The 18953-nt window shown below is 39.4% G+C and overlaps 1 protein-coding gene and 1 long non-coding RNA gene across 2 annotated transcripts in view; one reads left to right on the forward strand and one right to left on the reverse strand.

Moving 5' to 3' along the window:
- MYLK4 (myosin light chain kinase family member 4) overlaps positions 1–18953 on the forward strand; it is a 75117-nt gene that overhangs the window by 30868 nt on the left and 25296 nt on the right. The window lies entirely within an intron of this gene.
- Positions 794–18846, reverse strand: LOC125939462 (uncharacterized). The gene is made up of 2 exons (XR_007463065.1): positions 17598–18846; positions 794–1002 (listed from the first exon to the last, which is right to left on the reverse strand). It is a non-coding gene; the product is annotated as an uncharacterized LOC125939462 (long non-coding RNA).

Raw genomic sequence — 18953 nt, forward strand, 5'->3', positions numbered from 1 at the left:
TTATGATTTAAAAAAATAATGGTAAAATATAAAATATACTACCTTAACCATTTTCAAGGGTACAGCTCTGTGGCTTTTAAGTACATTTACATTGTTGTGCCACTATCACCACCATCCATCTCCAGAACTTTAAAAAAATTTTTTTTTCATGTTTTCATTTATTTTTGAAGGAGAGACAGACAGAGCATGACTGGGGGAGGAGCAGAGAGAGAGGGAGACACAGAATCTGAAGCAGGCCCCAGGCTCCGAACTGTCAGCACAGAGCCTGACACGGGGCTTGAACTCATGAACCGTGAGATCATGACCTGAGCTGAAGTCGGATGCTTAATTGACTGAGTCACCCAGGCGCCCCTCCAGAACTTTTTCATCTTGCAAAACTGAAACTTTTGAACCCATGAAACACTAACTCCCCATTTTCCCATCCTCCAGCTCCCAGTAACCACCCTTCTATTTTCTGTTTCTATGAATCTGACTCTTCTAGGTACCTTGCATATGTGGAACCATACACTATTTGTCCTTTTGTGATGGGCTCATTTCACTGAGCAAGTTTTCAAGGTTCATCCATGTTGTAGCCTCTGTCAGAATTTCCTTCCTTTTTAAGGCTGAACAATATTCCCATTGTCTGTATAGCCCATGCTTTGTTTATCTATTCATCTGTAAATGGATCCTTGAATTGCTTCCACCTTTTGGCTATTGTGAATAATGCTGCTGAGAACATGAATATACAAATATCTCTTTGAGTCTTTGCTTTTAATTATGTTGGTATATACCCAGAAATGGAATTGCTGGATCATATGGTAATTCTATGTTTATTTTTTGAGAAACTGCTACACCATTTTCCACAACAGCTGCACCATTTTACATTTCTACCAACAGGGCCCAAAGGTTCCAATTTCTCCACATTCTCACCAACACTGGTTTTTGTTTGTCCTTTTTTGTTTTTGATAGTAGCCATCCTGATGAGTGGTATCTCATGGTGGTTTTGGCTTTTATTACTTTTCACTAAAAAAAAAAAAATCATTCTTTATTCTGGGTTCAGGTGGGAGTGGCAGTGACTTATTTTTCTTTTGAAGACACACAAAGTTCTCTATTGAGTTGTAGCTCAGGGCACATTTGCCAGCCTATCCTTGGGCCTAAATATGGAATACGACCTTTAAAAGGTACTGGCTGGGAAACCCTGCACCACCTGGCTGTGCTGGTCCTTGGTGACCTCCCCAGGGGATTCCTGACAGTTAAAGCTTGTCCTGACTCTTGGGGTGGGGAACTCCCCCTCTCTAACATAATGCCAGTGGCAGCTTTGTACGAACTCTTATGTAAAAGGAAGAGTGTTCTTCCAAGTGTCAGGGTCATGCATGGACACTCCTTCTATTTCAGCAGTGGTGACAGACTAGGTATAGAGACACACAGAAACTTCCCCTTTGGCAGTAGAGAGAGGATTCAGAGCAAACGCAGTTTGTGCAGACACTTGAAAATGCTTGTCTGAGGAAGACTAAATTGAGTTAGTGTTTTCGTTGTTTTTCTTTTTCCAAAAACACTTCCACATTTGTCACTGTATCTTAGTCTCACAGTAATCTTTGGATCTAGAAAGTAGAAAGTAAGCCCATTTGGCAGAGAGAAACATGGTCTTTGAGATATTAAATGCCTTCCTCAGGGCACACAGTTGGTGAGCAGAAATGGGACTAGAACCCAGCATCCTGGCTATAGATCAATAATCGATTTTGATGGAGATGACCTCATCTAGGAGTTAAAATTTCATGGATTTGAATAGCTTGCTTTCTTCAGGACTGTTTATGACTTGAAGCAAGGTACTCTGTTGAGCAGTGGCAGAGTAGCTTATATCTGGCCCTTTTGCCATAAAGTCTTGGTGTTAAGGGAGTAGAAATCTGACTCCATGAAGACAAGCATACCTCAGTGGGGGCCTTCTTCACCTCAGTGGGTACCACTTAGTACTCCTCGAAACCCTTAGAAATCAGGTTTGGTTAATTCTGCTTAAATTAAGTTTGAAACCATTGCTTATGATTTTCGTGATCATTAAAATCAACTTCTCAAAATATGAATATCCTAGACTAATGAATATTCTAGGATTTTGTTGTTGTTCTGCTTAGCTCAAGTCAGAGATAACTTGAAATTTTTTATCACTGATGATATTCTTTGACTAACTGGTGGCTTCCTACTGGATTTTAAATGGCCTGAAGTAGACACACAGGTCTGGGCGGAGCTCATCAGGCTATTTGCAAATATGCAAGCTTATGCATAAATGGTCCCTCTTCTGGAATTTGCCAACTTGAGACCAACGAGACCTACGTGTCAGAGAGAGCACATGGATACTTATGAACACAGCAGGTGAACACCACTGATGGACAAAAGGGGACCAGCTGAGACTTAAGACTTCTCTCCACAGAGGTCATCCATCAGCTCAGGTGGCCTCTGATGAATATGAGCCCCAGAGCATGATGAAGCTGTTGTTACAGTGAGAGTAATATCAGTGCTTGATGGTTTTAGATTACGGTGAGTATTAGATGAGAATATGGTGATGGTTTCTTTAAATAAATCAGTTAACAGCAGTCCCTCTTCTGCTTTAAAAGAAAAGATGTGGTGCGCCTGGGTGGCTCAGTTGGTTAAGCATCTGACTTCAGCTCAGGTCATGATCTCGTGGGTTGTGAGTTTGAGCCCTGCATTGGGCCCTCTGCTAACAGCTCAGAGCCTAGAGCCTACCTTGGACTCTGTGTCTCCCTCTTTCTCTGCCCCTCGCCCACTCACTCTCTGTCTCTCTCTTTCTCTCAAAAATAAATAAACATTTGAAAGAAATTAAAAAAAAACATGAGAAAAACTTAGTTCATACTGGCCAATTCTGATATGTATTCTGATACATATTCCCATTCATAATATATAATCTTTGTTTTTATTAATTATATTGGTACAGAAGCACCTTTTGTCAAGGATACTGTGATTGGACAGAAGAGCATTAGTTAGTGTGAGAAACAAGTATGTTAGTATCTTGCTCTGTGTAACAAAATCCTCAGAGCCTACTTTAAAATTAAATACCTTAAAATTTGCTTATTTTTTTTTTAAACCAAAGATACTCAACTTTAAGCATTACTTAAAAACTGTTTTTAATTAGTGGATAATGTTACATGTTGAATGCCTGTCTCAGATGCATTTTTTCACCTCATAGATTCTCAGAGAATACCACCCTGTTAAAGTTTATTCATACCCAATTATGTTCATTCCATGGGGCTGAGCGCCACCCCCCCCCAGAAAATCTCATGCATGACAACCAGAAAATTTTCCTCCCGCATCATACTAACACACAGTTTGAAAATAAAAAGAGACTCTTCCCTCTCATTTTATTTCATCTATACTGAGACATATGGAAGAGAAATTAACGAAACATTTGGGAGTAACTGGTAGTTAAGAATATTTGGTATATAGTACCATCTGGGGGTAAAGGTAGGGGTTTGCCAACATATCAAAACACTAATGAAAATCTGTAACTTGCATTCATCAAGAAAATGTCATGCTAAACTCATTTTATTCCTTTTTCTCCTGAGTTACTAGCTGGTGTGGGAATGCCATGACATAGATAAATTTCTGCAATTGAGTTTCTTGCCATGTCTTGTGGGAAATTCAGAGGCATGTAAACTGGGTAACAGAAGAGCTGGCTGAAGTTGTGGTTAATTAAAAAACAATACTCCATATGTGTGAATGAACAGATCGATACCAATGTAGACCTGCGGCTTTCAGCATGTTCTCTGCTGTGGCTCACATGGAGGGTGACGGGTCCTGTCTTAGACCCGTGTACATGCTTGTGTGCAGTTACGCATAGTCCAGCAGACTGGCCGCAAGTCCAGCCTATCTGTCCCACTCAAGAACACACACCTGGAGATGAGTTAGTGCAAGATATGAGAATAAATTTACCACTCTGATTTGGAAAATAAAAGGCTTGCAGATTTCCATACCTTGGACATTGTCGGTAAACAAATTATTTGTCATGCTGTAAGATTCCAGCTGTGATGCTATTACAAAATACTTGGCTCTTTGTCTCTTGATCTCATCCTGTTCAACATTTTAAACACCAATTTTAAAAAATACTAAAAAGTGTGCTTCAAATCTTCTAAGGAACTGCATGGCTTGAGAGCTTGTAACAGCACCAAAGCTGAAAGCAGCCTGGAGAAGGGAGGCATCATTTAACACTGGAATTGGCTATCAGTGCCAGAAAACCTATAGATGAGGGAAACTTTAAACCAGTGTTTAAAAGTTCATTTTTAAGAATGTACTTTTGATAACTCTAAAGAATCGTTTTCCTGTAAGTCTTGCTCCAAATGGGCTTTTCTTATAAACAGAAATGTCAACACAATCAATTACTATTTAGGTAAAAATTTTTAAAAAATTATTTCTTATTTTAATCAAATATAGGTTCAAGTATGGAAGGTTTGATTTCACCTCTGGAATGGTCTTTTGAGGACAAGGACAGTATCTTGTTTATTTCTCTGTTGTCAAATCCTAGCATGTCTGCAACACATACTACTAAAGTGTGGTAAATTAAACCATAGTTAACCAAATCTGAAAGATGAGTCTTGAATGGGGCAACAGAATTCACTTTCCACCAAGACAAACATGGCAAATTAGAGGGATAGCACCCTAGCAAGCTAACCCTAGGACAATTGTTCCCAACTCTTGACTGCTCATTGCAGTCACATAGGTTGCCAGAGAAAATACACAAGGTACAAGTTAAAATAGAATTTCAGATAAATAATGATTTTTTCTAGTATAAGAATATTGTATGGGTCATACTTATACTAAAAAAAGTATTTGTTTTTTATCTGAAATTTAAATTTAACTGGGCACCTATGTTTTCATTTGCTAAATCGGACAACTGTAAGCCTTTAGAAAATACCAAAGTGTGGGCCTCCCTCCAGAGTTTTGGATACAATTAGTCTGGCATGAGAAACCAGTATTGCTATTTTTCAAAGACTCTCCAGGTAATTCTATTATGCAGCTAGCATAGAGGGTCACTGCCCTATAATATGTGTTTCAGTTTTGAACCTTGTTCCCATGACTTACAAGTGTGTAATTTACCTCTGTTTCAAGTGGGCTGTGGATCCATAGGCTTGGGGTAAAGTAAGAACTGCTAGGCTGCCTGGACCTCTCTGCTATTCCTTAGGGCAGCTTTTATTTTAGATGTCAAATATACCGGTAGATGAAAAGACTGGTAAGAGTGTTATGATGGCCAAAGTGGGAAAAAATGTCACACAGATATCAGTTTCTGATTATGCATAAATAATAAGTACGGTTAATGGGAGTAGGTCTAAGCTGAAGAAACCAAAGGATCTTTCTTCTAAGAGAACAGGAACCATCAGAAACCTGATAGGTACATGGCTTACCAAGAGATATTAAAGTTTTAAGATATTTTTAAAAGTGCCATATGAGAGTTGCTCATTTAGAAAGAAACCAGATAGTGTTTTCAAGGTTATGTGCTATGCAGGAAAGTATACAGAGGTGTAGAAGCCAGAAGGTGAACCCAGGCCTTCCTATAATATAAAGACTGCAGCGCTGAGGGAACCATGTGGGGAGGAAATCAGAACTTGCAGTTATGAGTTGGAGTACAAAGTAACAAGCCAAAAGATTAAGTGGACTGGAACATATAGTCCTGGGCATAAACAAAACAACAACCCCTGTGAGAAGCTGAGAGCTGCCAGAATCCCTAAGTGGGTGAGGAGTAGCCAATTTACCCCTGAGCTCCCTAAGACTAATGAGACTAATGGCTTAAGTCAAAGCAAGGATACTTTTTGAGATTGGATAATTGCTTCTGTTGTGTTAGCAGAGGAAATGGAAGGGTGAGCCATGATTTTTTTTTTCCCCATAGCCAAAATTTATGACAATGAAGCCTACATTATATGGCAAGTTTTTGAAGTTAAATGATAAGTAGAAGTCAACTCTTTCATATTGTCTGAAAAATGATCCATAAAATCATTGAAGGAGAATGTAGCAAAATATAATGCTTAAAGGCAAAATTTTAAAAATGGAGTTTTCATTCAGCAATATCAATTGTAAGCATACACTTCTATTATTTCTAAGCACAAGTATGTTTATATATTCACTCAACTTTTTCAGGTTCTAGTTTGGAGCCGGTGTTGTTTGATTAGAACTTGAACTTAGGAAGGGAACTTATTTTAACATTGTTAATTATAAAAATAAAACATTATTTAGATATTAGGGTAGGATTAATTCTATCACAATTCCTATTTTTAAGTTTTAATAAAGATATTAGATCATCTAGGGGGAAAGGCTATGTATACTCTGCAGACATTAATTTGGTTAAATCACTATTGATGGAAACAATATTTAATAAAAATATGGATGATTATGAACTGTATATGAATGGTATGCTATTTAATTAAAATTATTTCATTATTATATAATAAACTAGTCTTAGTTATTTAACCACTTGAAAAAAATACACATTTTAGGATTTTGAACTGAGGATTTTTTGCAGGTGAGTCTCCATTTTATAGAATGTAGACTTTCATAGAGTTGTAATTCTCCTCTGGTTAATTCTCTTTAAAATTCAAAGGAAAAACTGAATCTGACTGACATTTATTGTAACAACTTTTAGTAGAGAAAATTTTGAGGTGATTCTATAAGTAAAATTCATAAAATGTACTTAATGCTATTATAACATCTACCTGGAACTTACTTATTTTTAAATAACACTACTTCTCTGTTAGATAGGAGAAATTGGTGCCAATATGAGTAATTTTGTGGGAGTGAACAGAAAATGAACAACAGCAAAGTAATAGCATGTGAAGAACTTTTCATGTTCAGAGTTGACCGATTTTGCTGGTATATTATATATTTGTGTAAATGTATTCCACCAGTAATGAGGTCAGTTTGAAAACTATATTGCTTGTAACTGAACTAAATCAAAATGAAAATTTTTATAGTGATTGTTAAGTGCCAAATTGAACTGATCTCATTAAATGTGAAATTCAAGTATATTTAGAATATTGCCTAAATTTTAATACATGAACATAATGAGATATGATCAGAATAGTTGGAAAAAGTTACTTCTATTTTTTTTTCTTTTAGCAGTTTCTCATTTCACAGTTTAGATTTATTTTCTGGAATCTGATTAAATAGCTGGGCGCATGAATATGAAGTATGCAATACCTTTCAATAAATGGGGGAAGAGCACACATGTATTGGTCTATGTTGTCTCACACAAGTATTTTGCTAGTGATAATTAAGGTTGTTACATTTGAGTGTAAGTCAGTGTTCACAAAGAAGAAAAAGTTCATTACGCCCTTGGAAAGAGGTGCAGCTGCATGTAGTAAACACAGATGGAGCACACTTTTTTATGAGGTTCCTAACTGAAAACAGACTTTAATCCTGTTCTTGGAATACCCACACTTGAACTTTCCAACACTGATTATGCATTTCTGCCGTAGAGACCAGCTGTCACCTCATCATAGGCATTTATTTATTTATTGTTATCTGGGTGTAGTCTAGCCTACAGTCTCCAGGAAGGCAGAAGAGCAAGTCTGCAATTGTTTTTTGCTTCCTATGGAAATATATGGTGTGCATGATAGTGCTCACCTCTCCCCTCACACAGAATTCCAAGAGGGACTCTTCACAAGCCAAGGAAAGTAAAGAATGGCCGCTCCCTATTGTCAGGGGATGTCTAGTCTAAGGCTGAAGAGTTTTCTTAATCCCATCCATCATTATGTCTTATTTGACAGGGATTTTTTTCCTCCAGACAAAAGTAGTCACTTTAAAACTTACTTGACCTAACTATGTACTTCTCATGATAGCAGTCCAATAAGAAAACATAGATTAATGCTTATGCCAATACCTAACATAATCTATAGTTGCCTACTACTTTTAAACATCATAGAAAACTGGTATGCAACAACAAATGAAATGCTGAGACTATGTGTACATTCAAAAAATTTACTGGTGGTGGTAGATTTTTAATGAGAAAAAATAAAGACTGAGACTGTGTGCCACAATGTCCTTTTACATTTAAAAAAATTTTAATTTTTTTTAAGGTTTATTCATTTTTGAAAGACAGAGCATGAGTGGGGGAAGGAAAGAGAGAGGGGACACAGAATCCAAAGCAGGCTCCAGGCTCGAACTGTCAGCACAGAACACATCACAAGGTTTGGACTCATGAACCATGAGATCGTGACCTGGGCCGAAGTCGGACGCTTAACTGACTGAGCCACTCAGGGGTTCCCCCCACCCCCGCCCAATTTTTTTTAATGTTTATTTTGGAGAGAGAGAGAGAGAGAGCGAGAGACAGAGCACGAGTGGGGGAGGGGCAGAGAGGGCAGAAGATGCAGAATCTGAAGCAGTTTCCAGGCTCCCAGCTGCCAGCACAGAGCCTGACACAGGGTTTGAACTCACGAACTGCGAGATCATGAACAGAGCCAAAGTCAGACTCGCTTAGCCAACTGAGCCACCTCTACATTTTTAAGGATGAAGGTATTGTGGAAAAAATCACCAGTAATATCAACAACTTTTCCTTTTAGCAGAAACATTTTAACGTTATTAAAATCTCCTATAATTAGGTGAAATTGGGTAGAATCTCATTTCTCATCTCTAGTTGAGCTGACTGGGCTACATGCTGTCAATCTTTTAAAAGAGAAAGGTAAAGGATTCAGCCAGGAAAATCTAGTTTATTTGGGAAAAGCAGAAGAATTGCAATTCAGGACAAGCAAACTGTGGCAAACCATAGACAAGTCCAGAGAACAAAGGAGAAAAGTGTCTCTTCATAGAGGAAAGGAGGAAGTTAGGAAGGGGTTGTTTTGAACAAAAGTTCATTGGAGAAAGATGAGTTTAAAGTAGTGGCAACTTTTCATTGGTTGCAGGCAATTGAAGTGGTGACCCTTCATTGGCTGGAGGTGAGGGCAGCTTGCTATTGCCAGCGGAGAGGAAGTCTTCATCTTGCTGGATTTTGCAAGCTGTGACAAGTGCCATGAGCATGAGAACTACCCCCTTACAGGCTTCCTGGCTCCAATTTTGAGTTAGGTTTTCCTTAACACATTTTCATATTTCCCCCTTTTGATAAAGATCTTTCTCTGGATCATCTATTCCTTATTGGAAACGTTTTTGTCCCTTGGTGCCAGGAAGGACCTTTTCCAGATGTCACATCCCATGCTGGAAGGAAAGTACATAGACTGGAAGACACTGAGGCCATATTTGGAAAACAAGCAAGGGTGGGGAGGGAGAGCTTTCTGGCATTTCTCATCCAAGGTCTACATCTTATCAAAGTTGTAAGTGTTGGGGATCATCTGGAAGCACTGAGTCAGCATCACCGTATTGGGTACTTTGTTACTACAAAGGTTCAATAGGCAACAGGTACAAAGCTTTAACAATGTTTACACAAAATAAGATGAGGAGCAGAGTAGTGACCCCAGTTTGTATTATAGTCCTAAACCAGAAGCCCAAGCCAGCTAAAGAGATCAAAGCACCATAGATCATCAGGTGGAATTTTTTTGTGGCCAATGTGCTTGTTCCTCTAATATTATGTAATTGAAGGAATTTATCCATGTGCAACAGGCCATGTTTGTTATCACACAAATGCCTCCCTGTTCAGCAAGTAGGTAATCAAGTGCTATGCAATTGTTTAAAACTACTTTGACTTATGAGCTAAGTGATCATTGTTGGCCTGTTATTGCCATAGTGGTAGAATAAGTAAGTTTTCCCAATTCCAGAGAGAGATTTCTAATTATTTGTTCATTGGCGTGAACATGCACAGAAGGGATAAGTGCCCTTCCAAAGGAGGCAAATACAGAGTCATGTATATGTCCTATGAATTCCCATTTGAGGTGGTGATAAAAGCTTAATGGAAAAGACCAATGGAGGACCATGGGAGGCTTCCAATTTATTGTGGATGGCCACAGGAACAGTTAGAATCAAATCTTCCAGTACATTCACAGGCCCATTTAGAGGCCAATTCACCACACACAACGATTAAACCAGGTGGTGCACATAAAATTCCTATTGGGGGCTGATTACTAATAGTGCCATTACTTGGAATTACTTGATTGGTTCTTCCAAGTCAAGGGTCAGTGGTGTTTGGGGAATAATTAAGGAGAAACCCTTCTGTTATGTGGACTTTATTCTTGATGGCTGTACAGAGGGAAGTTCTTTTGCTACCGTACACAGACCTGAGGTATTAGGGAGAATGGGAAACTGTATGGGTGGAATAGGTACAGTTAGTTGCATTGGGAGTTATAATGGGGAGAGGTCAAAGCAAGGCATAGGAGAATGTGTAGTTCTAGTCAGGGGCTTTCTTTAGATGAAGAACAGTGATCCAAGAGTCAACTCCTTGCAGTTTGGTGGCATGAGGATTGGTTAGTAACACTTGGTAAGGGCCTTTCCAGTGTGCTTGAAAAGAGGTTTTTTGAGATGTCTCTTCCTATAAGCAAAATTCCTAGGTTGCAGAGTGTGGTGTTTGATGTCTTTGTCTCCTGGGAGTGCGCTGTGAAAAGATTGCCCTACTAGAGTATGATTATTTTTAAGGGATGTAATTAGAGCTTTGCAACAGTAACATATGTCTCCTTTATTACGTGCAGATCAGAAAAGGGAGAGGGGCGCCTGGGTGGCGCAGTCGGTTAAGCGTCCGACTTCAGCCAGGTCACGATCTCGCGGTCCGTGAGTTCGAGCCCCGCGTCAGGCTCTGGACTGATGGCTCGGAGCCTGGAGCCTGTTTCGGATTCTGTGTCTCCCTCTCTCTCTGCCCCTCCCCCGTTCATGCTCTGTCTCTCTCTGTCCCAAAAATAAATAAAAACGTTGAAAAAAAAATTAAAAAAAAAAAAAAAAAAGAAAAGGGAGAAGCTAGATGCATCAGGAACCCAGTATTTGTCTCAAAGGGTGAGAGTTTATGAGTTAAAGGGAGTGGATCTGAGATTTAGAAGGCCCAATGGCAACATTTTTGGCCAAGGTATTTGGAGGGTTTCCATAAAATTTTTAATTTATTTTGGTTCCTTTGACTAGCCTTGAAGACTGAGGATGGTAAACACAGTGAAAATGCTATAGAACTGGCCAAACGGCACAGACTTTCCATAATATTTGACCAATAGAATGGGTTCTTCAGTTGCTATGGAGCTCAAGAGGCATTCCCCAGGTAGGGATGGTTGTATTCTAATAGGATTTTAGCTACCGAAGAAAAATAGTAGCTAGTCTACATGGAAGGGCTTTGGCCAGTGGGAAGACATACAAATCATTACCAAGACATATTTGTATCCATGAGGTGGGGGTAGCTGAATAAAGTCCATTTGCCAAAATTCAAATGACCCATTAGGCAATTTAAAGTGCCTAGGAATAGTGTCGACAGGTTTCCCTGGATTGTATTTTTGGCAGGTGGGGAAAGCAAAGTAGGTACTTTTTGTAGTCTTGTTGGTATTTCCCTACAACTATTAACTTATGAACATCATTTTATCTTTAGACCAGTGGTTCAATGCATGTTGGTCAATAGTGGGAACTTTAGAATTTCTGGTAGGGCCAGGTTTGTACTTGGTCCAAACCAGAAGTTTCTCTTCTTATCATACTAACAACCATTTGATTGCCAATCTTGTTTTACTGTTGGGTGTCTCTAGTCAGTTTCTCCAGATTATCCTCTGGAGGTGAGTTCCTTTGCACCATGACAGAGATTTGACTTCTAGACCCTTTGAGGATAGCATTTTTAAATGGAAATGTCAGTGAGATGTTTTCCTTTAGCTTCCAGAAAGTCAAGTTTATAATGCTCCAGGATTTTAATAATAGCCGAAGCAGCAGGTAAGAGTATGACATCCAGTAATTCCTGAATGTAAGGGCTGCTTTTAATTTTATCTTCCTGGAAGTAAAGAAGCCACATTGTTTCCATAACATTCCAAAATTGGGAGCCACTCCAAAGGCATATATACTGTTGGTGTAAATGCTGGCACTTTTGCCTTTGGCTGGAACATAGACCCATGTGTGTGCTTGTAGTTCCTTGTTAGGCTGAAGTAGCCAAAGGCAAGGGTGCTGCTTCAGTTACTTCAGAAGGAGTTGATGTTGCATATCCAACACAGTATTTGCCATTTTCATCTTTTAACTAAGAACCATCAGTGAACAATGAAAAGTCAACTGTTATCCAAAGAAGTTTCCTGTAAGTCATCATATGGGCAAGAAGGTGATCTGTCAGTATTAAGCAGTTGTAGGTGGTTTAATTGGTAGAGGAGGTGAGAAGAGTGTCAGGGTTAAGGTTATTACAGTGAGCAAAAGTAACATAAGGGGCGGTACACAGTAGAATTTCATAGGAAGTGAGATAGCCTATAGAAAGAAACTGAGTGTGACGAAAGGTAAGGAGAGCTTTCACAGCACAGAAGTGGTTAAAGGGGATGCAAAGACTGTTTTCTCAGTGGCCTTCACAAAAAAAGACAGTAAGTAGCAGGTGAAGCTGGGAGGCATGGGGAGGGCATATGCCCAGGCTTCAGGCATTCCTTTCTTTTTTGTATGCAAAAAGGAAGAAAGAGAGCTGATAATTTGGATGTTCAAGAGCAAGGGGCTTTATTAAACTTTCTTTTGACATTGGAAAGTTATGTCATCTGGATCTTCCTAGATGATAGGGTCAGGTGTATAAATGTTGGGCCATAAGGAGAAGTTTCGGATACAGTTGCAATAATAATCTGTCAATTCAAGAAAACCTCACAGTTGACATTTGGTTTGAGGCTTTGGGAAGTTCAGGATGCCATGAAAATTGTCTGGATCCAAATGAAGTCCTTGTTCTGAGATTAGATGTCCTAAATATTGAACTTGAGTTTGAACAAATTGTAATGTCTCCTTAGAGATGTTATATCCCTTTTTGGCTAGGAGTTTTAGCACATAGATGCTATCTTCTTGTGAGGAGGCTTGGAAAGAGAAGCAGAGAAGTCATCCACATATTGTATTAAAGTGGAGCCTCCAGGGAACTTGATATCAGCCTTTAATGTTTGTGAGAAATAAGAAGGGCTTTCTGTGAAACCCTGGCATTACTGCTCAGTAGCTTTGCTATCCTTCCCAAGTAAAAGCAAGAAGATATTGACTAGCTTTATCTACTGCAACACTAAAGAAAGCACTACATAAATCAGTCATGAAAAAAAAAATTGCTCTCAGTAGGATTGGGGGTTAATAAAGTGTGAGAGTTGGGGACAATAGAATGGTGAGGGATTATAATAATGTTTATAGCTTGGAAGCCCTGGACAAGCCTCTATCTATGGCCCTTTGGTTTCTTCACAGGTAAAATACAAGTGTTGCAGGGATAGGTACAGGGGATAATGGGGCTCTGACCCTTATGGTCTTTTATTATTGCTTAATGTCTTGAGGGGCCTCTTTATTTATAGGCCTCTTTATTAATGAATTATGGGGAGAGCTTTTGAGGGATCTATTTGGATCTTAGGAGGAGGTACACTGGATTCTGTCAATATCAGCTGAGGATTTACCCATAAGGAGGGTGGTAGCTCATCCAAAGGGGACAAATGGTTACTGTTCTTGGAATTAGTTCTAAGGGCCATCAGGGTCAGAGCAAATAAAAGATACTGAGGGTCATGGGATTTACCTAGTTGGCTATTTTGGTTGCTGCTCCAAAATTCTAGAACTATTTCTCCTTTTCAGGAGAAAGAACTTCTAGCATGATATATTTTTAAAAAAATCTTAGCCCAAATAAATCAATATGGTGGAGGAACTAAGGAGAAAAGGTGGTATATCTTTGAGGGTCTAAGCAAAAGGAAACCTGTTGAGGTTTATTGGAGACCTTCACTATTTGAACTGTTTTAGTACTCTGAGGTAGGGGCTGTTTAATAGTGGTGAGGTTGTGAATCACTGAATTTTACTTCTGAAGCCAATATTGCCCTGTATATTAACTAACTAAAATATAAATAAAAATATGGGGCGCCTGGGTGGCTCAGACGGTTAAGCGTCTGACTTCAGCTCAGGTCACGATCTCGTGGTCCGTGAGTTCGAGCCCCGCATCAGGCTCTGGGCTGATGGCTCAGAGCCTGCTTCTGATTCTGTGTCTCCCTCTCTCTCTGACCCTCCCCCGTTCATGCTCTGTCTCTGTCTCAAAAATAAATAAAGGTTAAAAAAAATTAAAAAAAATAAATAAAATATAAATAAAAATAAATAAAAGAACATGAAAAAAATAATGGTAGTGAGGTTGAACATCTAAAGTGTAGCGCCAATATCAATCAGGACAGAGAGAGATTCATTTCCAGTTTGGAGAGTGGTTTTTCCAAGTTCATTGTAAGTACAGAGAACACAGGAGGAGAGTGTCCTTTTATAGAGAGGAGAAAGTTTACAAGTGGAGGTGGCCTCTTATTGGCTGCAGGTGAGGGCAGTTGCCAGGTTGAGAGGAAATCTTCCTTCTTCCTGCTGGACTATGTAAGCTGCAATGAGTAGGGTGTGTGTGACAGCTCTCCCTTCATGACTTCCTGTCTCTCATTGTGAGTTAGGTATCCATAACACATACCACAATGCTCTTTAAGGTCTCGCCAAATTCAAAATGGATTTTATGATTTAGTAAGTTTTCTATTTTGTTGTCTTATTTGGAACACTTAGAATATTGTCTTTTTGTGTGTGTGTGGTGAATTGTGTGACTGGGAATACAAAACAGTTATGTATCTAACCCACTGGATTGTGAGGCAAACTCGTTCCATTAATTTCTTTCTAAAATATAATTTAAATCTGTGATGTAAAATCTAAGGTGGTCTTTCAGATTCCTTTCCGTCCTGCCATTAGCCATCATGGCTAATAGATAACTGATTTCCACAACAAAAAAAAACCTGCCTTTTTTTTTTGCTTTGTTTTGCCTTTGTTTATTGAAATAGCAATCTCTTGCCTTTGAGAATAAGAATATCGTTCTTATATGAATCAGTAAATGAAGGTCCCTATTTAAACAGGGAGGGAGGTTCACTACCAAAGCTGCCTGAGACCATGAATTTGAAAGGGAACTGGAGGGGCTTGTCTTACAAACCCATCCCCCACATCCCTTGTTACTACCTCGGAGCAGTGCTTAAAAAGACACAGTAGAACTGGGGCACTACTCCCATCACACTGCCTTCTCCTTGTTAGTAAGGCAAATTGGAAAGTTTGTTGATAAAATCCCCAAGAGAACTCCTTCCATGTTGACCATGACTACTGTGGTTGAAGCAAAGCCCTCACCTGCTTTGGGAGAGAATTGGAGAATTGGAGACCTAAATAAACAGCACAAACCGAACACACATTACTTTTTTTTCCATGATCTGCCATAAAGACACTGGCTATTGCTAAATCATCATCACAACAGAAAATAGATGCTGAGAGTGAAGCTACTTGGAAAAGCACCTGAGAAGCAGTCTCTTGCCAGCATGTGAAGCTTCAGAGTGTGCTCTTTAACTGTGCCAAGCTTTGTTCTCGATTCTGTGGCATCATAGAGCTTTAGAGCTAAAGGAACATTAGAGTAATGGATGTGATGTATAATTAGACCCGCTACTTAATCACCATTAGAAATATTGCGAAGGCTTCAGTTGTAAAATGCAAAGGCATTTATGTAACACCTATTTTAATGTTGAGTTAGGTGATATACAAAGAAGTTCAATCAGACATGTCAAAGGAAATAGCTACTGCTTACTCTTGTCTTGTGGCAAAATTAAGTTCCATAATCATAATGAAGTAAAATGTGGCAATAACAATATCTAACTTTTTTTCATTTCTAGCATCAAAAGTATTCATTAAGTGTCTCTTGGGGGCACTTGGCTGGCTCAGTCAGTACAGCGTACCATTCTTGATCAGGGTTGTTAAGTTCGAGCCCCACGTTGCTTGTAGAGATTACTTAAAAATAATAAAATCTTTTTTTAAAAAAAGTATTCAAGTGTCTGTGTGCTAATGTGTTAAAGCATATTTAAAAAGTTATAGTTGTAGTTTTATGAATAATGGATCTTAAATATATGCTTTAAGAAATGAATGTTTATAGTACATGTTCTGATTTTTATTAGGTATAAGATATTTATTGAGAAGGTAATCAAATGGTAAATTACCTCAATAACCTACACTGAGGGTGGAGTCTTAGATGTTACTGGTAACACAAACCTTTAAAACTTTACTCAAAGGTTTAAGAAGACTCTAAGCTTTCTCCTAGAGGTTCAGGCCAACAAGTTTCTCTACATGAAAGTGGGAACTTCTAGGTGCCACAGGAGCCTGAGGGTGAGACAACAAAGTCTGATACTGAGGAAGATATCATAAAGGGTGTGCTATAGCACCCCTTAAGGAAACATTTTATATAATTGGTTGAGATGCTCAGTAAATATTGCCCAGCATCAGCCCCTACCCCTACTTTCTAATCAACCAGTGTATCAATTAGTCCTACCCCTACTTTCTAATCAACCAGTGTATCAGTTAGTGTTTGCCATATGCTGAGTTAGATGCCAGAGATACCAAGATATCCAAGCAGAGTCAGGCTTGCAAACAAATAATGCCAACACAGTATGATAAATACCTGATGGATGCATGGTTAATAAAGGTGGAAGAAAGATAGACTCTTCTTTTGGTAGAAGGATGTGGGACCAGAGTGTTTCAAGGAAGAATTCACAAAGGGAAACTTCTTAAGGTAGGGGCTTGAATAAAAAGAATTTCATACATTTCTGAAAGTATGAACCCTGCACTTAACAATAGAACGACATCCAAAGCTTATGAAAAATGGTCTTGGGCTCCAGCCCAGACCTATTGACTAATAATCTCTGGGGCAGGAGATTTGTAAACTTCAGGACCACTGTCCCAAGGTCTAAGGTGGGCAAAGCTGTTGTTGGCAGAGACTCCCCTACCTCCTTTTGACTCATCAGCTATTGCTTTATCCTTGAGTGTCAAGGCACATTTTCAATTCCTACTAATAATTAGCTTTCAGGGGTAGCACAGATAATTTTAAAAGTTTTTAATCCAATATTAAAAATTACATGGCTATGAGTCTACTATTATGGTCAAGTGCTCTCATTTTATATTCATGTTCATTGGTGTAGAACTGAATTTCATACCTGGGAGTCCATGGTCACTTACCTTTCAGATCAGACTGCACTGGAATGGATGGATGGAGAACTGAAGGTCTCTGCCATGCCAAATATTGACCCTCAAGTTATTGCATCTTATGAGGGTCCTGAGGGTGGTTATGTCATGAGTTGGGAGAGGGGGCTCCTGGAGGTCTCAGGACACCCCCTATTTACCAACCAGTATGGAAGTATTTCCCTATTTTAATAACTGGTATGGTACCAGTGTGCCAGCTGAATATTCTCCTATATGTACATAATAAAACAAAAGAATGAGATAAAACATGAAGAGTTCAGTAAGGTGTTTATGTTCTGCATAAATTGAGGGTTTAAGATGGTATCAGAGGTTATGTACTATCTTTCTTTTGCAAGAACAGGGCTAAATAAAATTACTTACGTTCCTTTCAAAGTTGATAGTCCCCTTTACAGCAACCAAGTTATTAGCACTTCTATTAATAATTCTTACTGTGTTCTTCTCATTTTGGAGCTGATCAGAATATATTCCTGATTCTCTAGAGTTTACCTTTGTACCTTTCTTAGTTCAGGTGGTTGTAACAAAATACCGCAGACTGTGTGACTTACACAGCAATTTCTTTCTCACAGTTTTAGAGGCTGCAAGTGTGAGATCAGGATGCCAGCATGGTCTCGTTCTGATGAGAACCCTCTCCCTGTCTTGCAGACAGCTGCATTCTTCCTGTATCCTCCCATGGCAGAGAGACAGAGGAAGGCCCTAGTCTCATCCTCTCCTTCTAAAGACACTGGTTTAATCATAGAGATTCTACCCTCATGACATCATCTATACCTAATTATTACCTAAAGGCCCCGCCTCCTAACACTATGCTACCGGAAGTTAGGGCTTCAATATATGAATTTAGGAGGGACACAAACAGCCCATAACAGAACCTTTACACCTTAATGCTGCTTTTCTGTGAGGCATAAGTTTGGCAGAGACTCCAGAGGTTAGTGGAACATTCTAGACACATGATATCAAACCTTGCATACTCTTCTGAGTCCCTGCCAGGACTCCTGGGTCAGTGTCAATATTCTGGACCTTCTTCAAAGCTGATATTCTTTTTTTAAAAATATTTTTTAATGTTTATTTTTGAGAGAGACAGCACAAGTGGGGGAGGGCAGAGTGTGAGGGGGACAGAGGATCTGAAGCAGTGTTGACAGCAGAGAGCCTGAGGAGGGAATTGAACTCATGAACTGTGAGATCATGACCTGAGCTGAAGTTGGAGGCTTAACCGACTGAGCCACCCAGGCGCCCCAAAGCCCACTGATATTCTACACAGTCCTGGACTTCTGCTGGCCACTGCCCTCAAGACCAGCTGAGTGTTTGTTGGCTCCTTCCTGCTGTCTCCATGATCCTCCCTCGAGAGCTTAACCAAGTATGACATTGTCTTTTGGTGGATGGAGGCAAGATTCAAATACAAGCGGCCATGACGAATATTTTGTGAAATATTTCTTCCAAGTCATCAAGGATGCCACCAAGTCATTAAGGATGCTACCTGGGCCAACGCTTTTCAAATTTGAACGTTCATGGAAATCACCTGGGGAGTGGTGAAGCACAGGTTCTAATTGGATAAATGGAGGGAGGGGCTGAGCAGCTCCATTTCTGAAAAGCTCCCATGTTGCTGTTGTGCGTGGACCTACTTTGAGTGGGACGGACTAGACGAAATGTTTGGGGATAGTCATGGCTGCTTAGTTTATAGCTACTGAATTGGGATTACATATCCCAAATTCAGAGACTTTTTAAGAGCTTTGCAGCTTCTCATTGCTTTTCAGAGACAGCTTTTTAAAGCCACTTTGTAGTGTGCTTAGCAAATTTGCCGTGAGGGGCAAGATATGGAAAGGCAAACCACGAGGAGGTAAAATATTTTGCTCCGCGAATCTAAGTTCAGATCGCTGAACTTCCCTAACAACCCGCGGGACCACACA

The sequence above is a fragment of the Panthera uncia genome, assembly GCF_023721935.1.
Source record: "Panthera uncia isolate 11264 chromosome B2 unlocalized genomic scaffold, Puncia_PCG_1.0 HiC_scaffold_25, whole genome shotgun sequence".
Classification (NCBI taxonomy): Eukaryota; Metazoa; Chordata; class Mammalia; order Carnivora; family Felidae; genus Panthera; species Panthera uncia.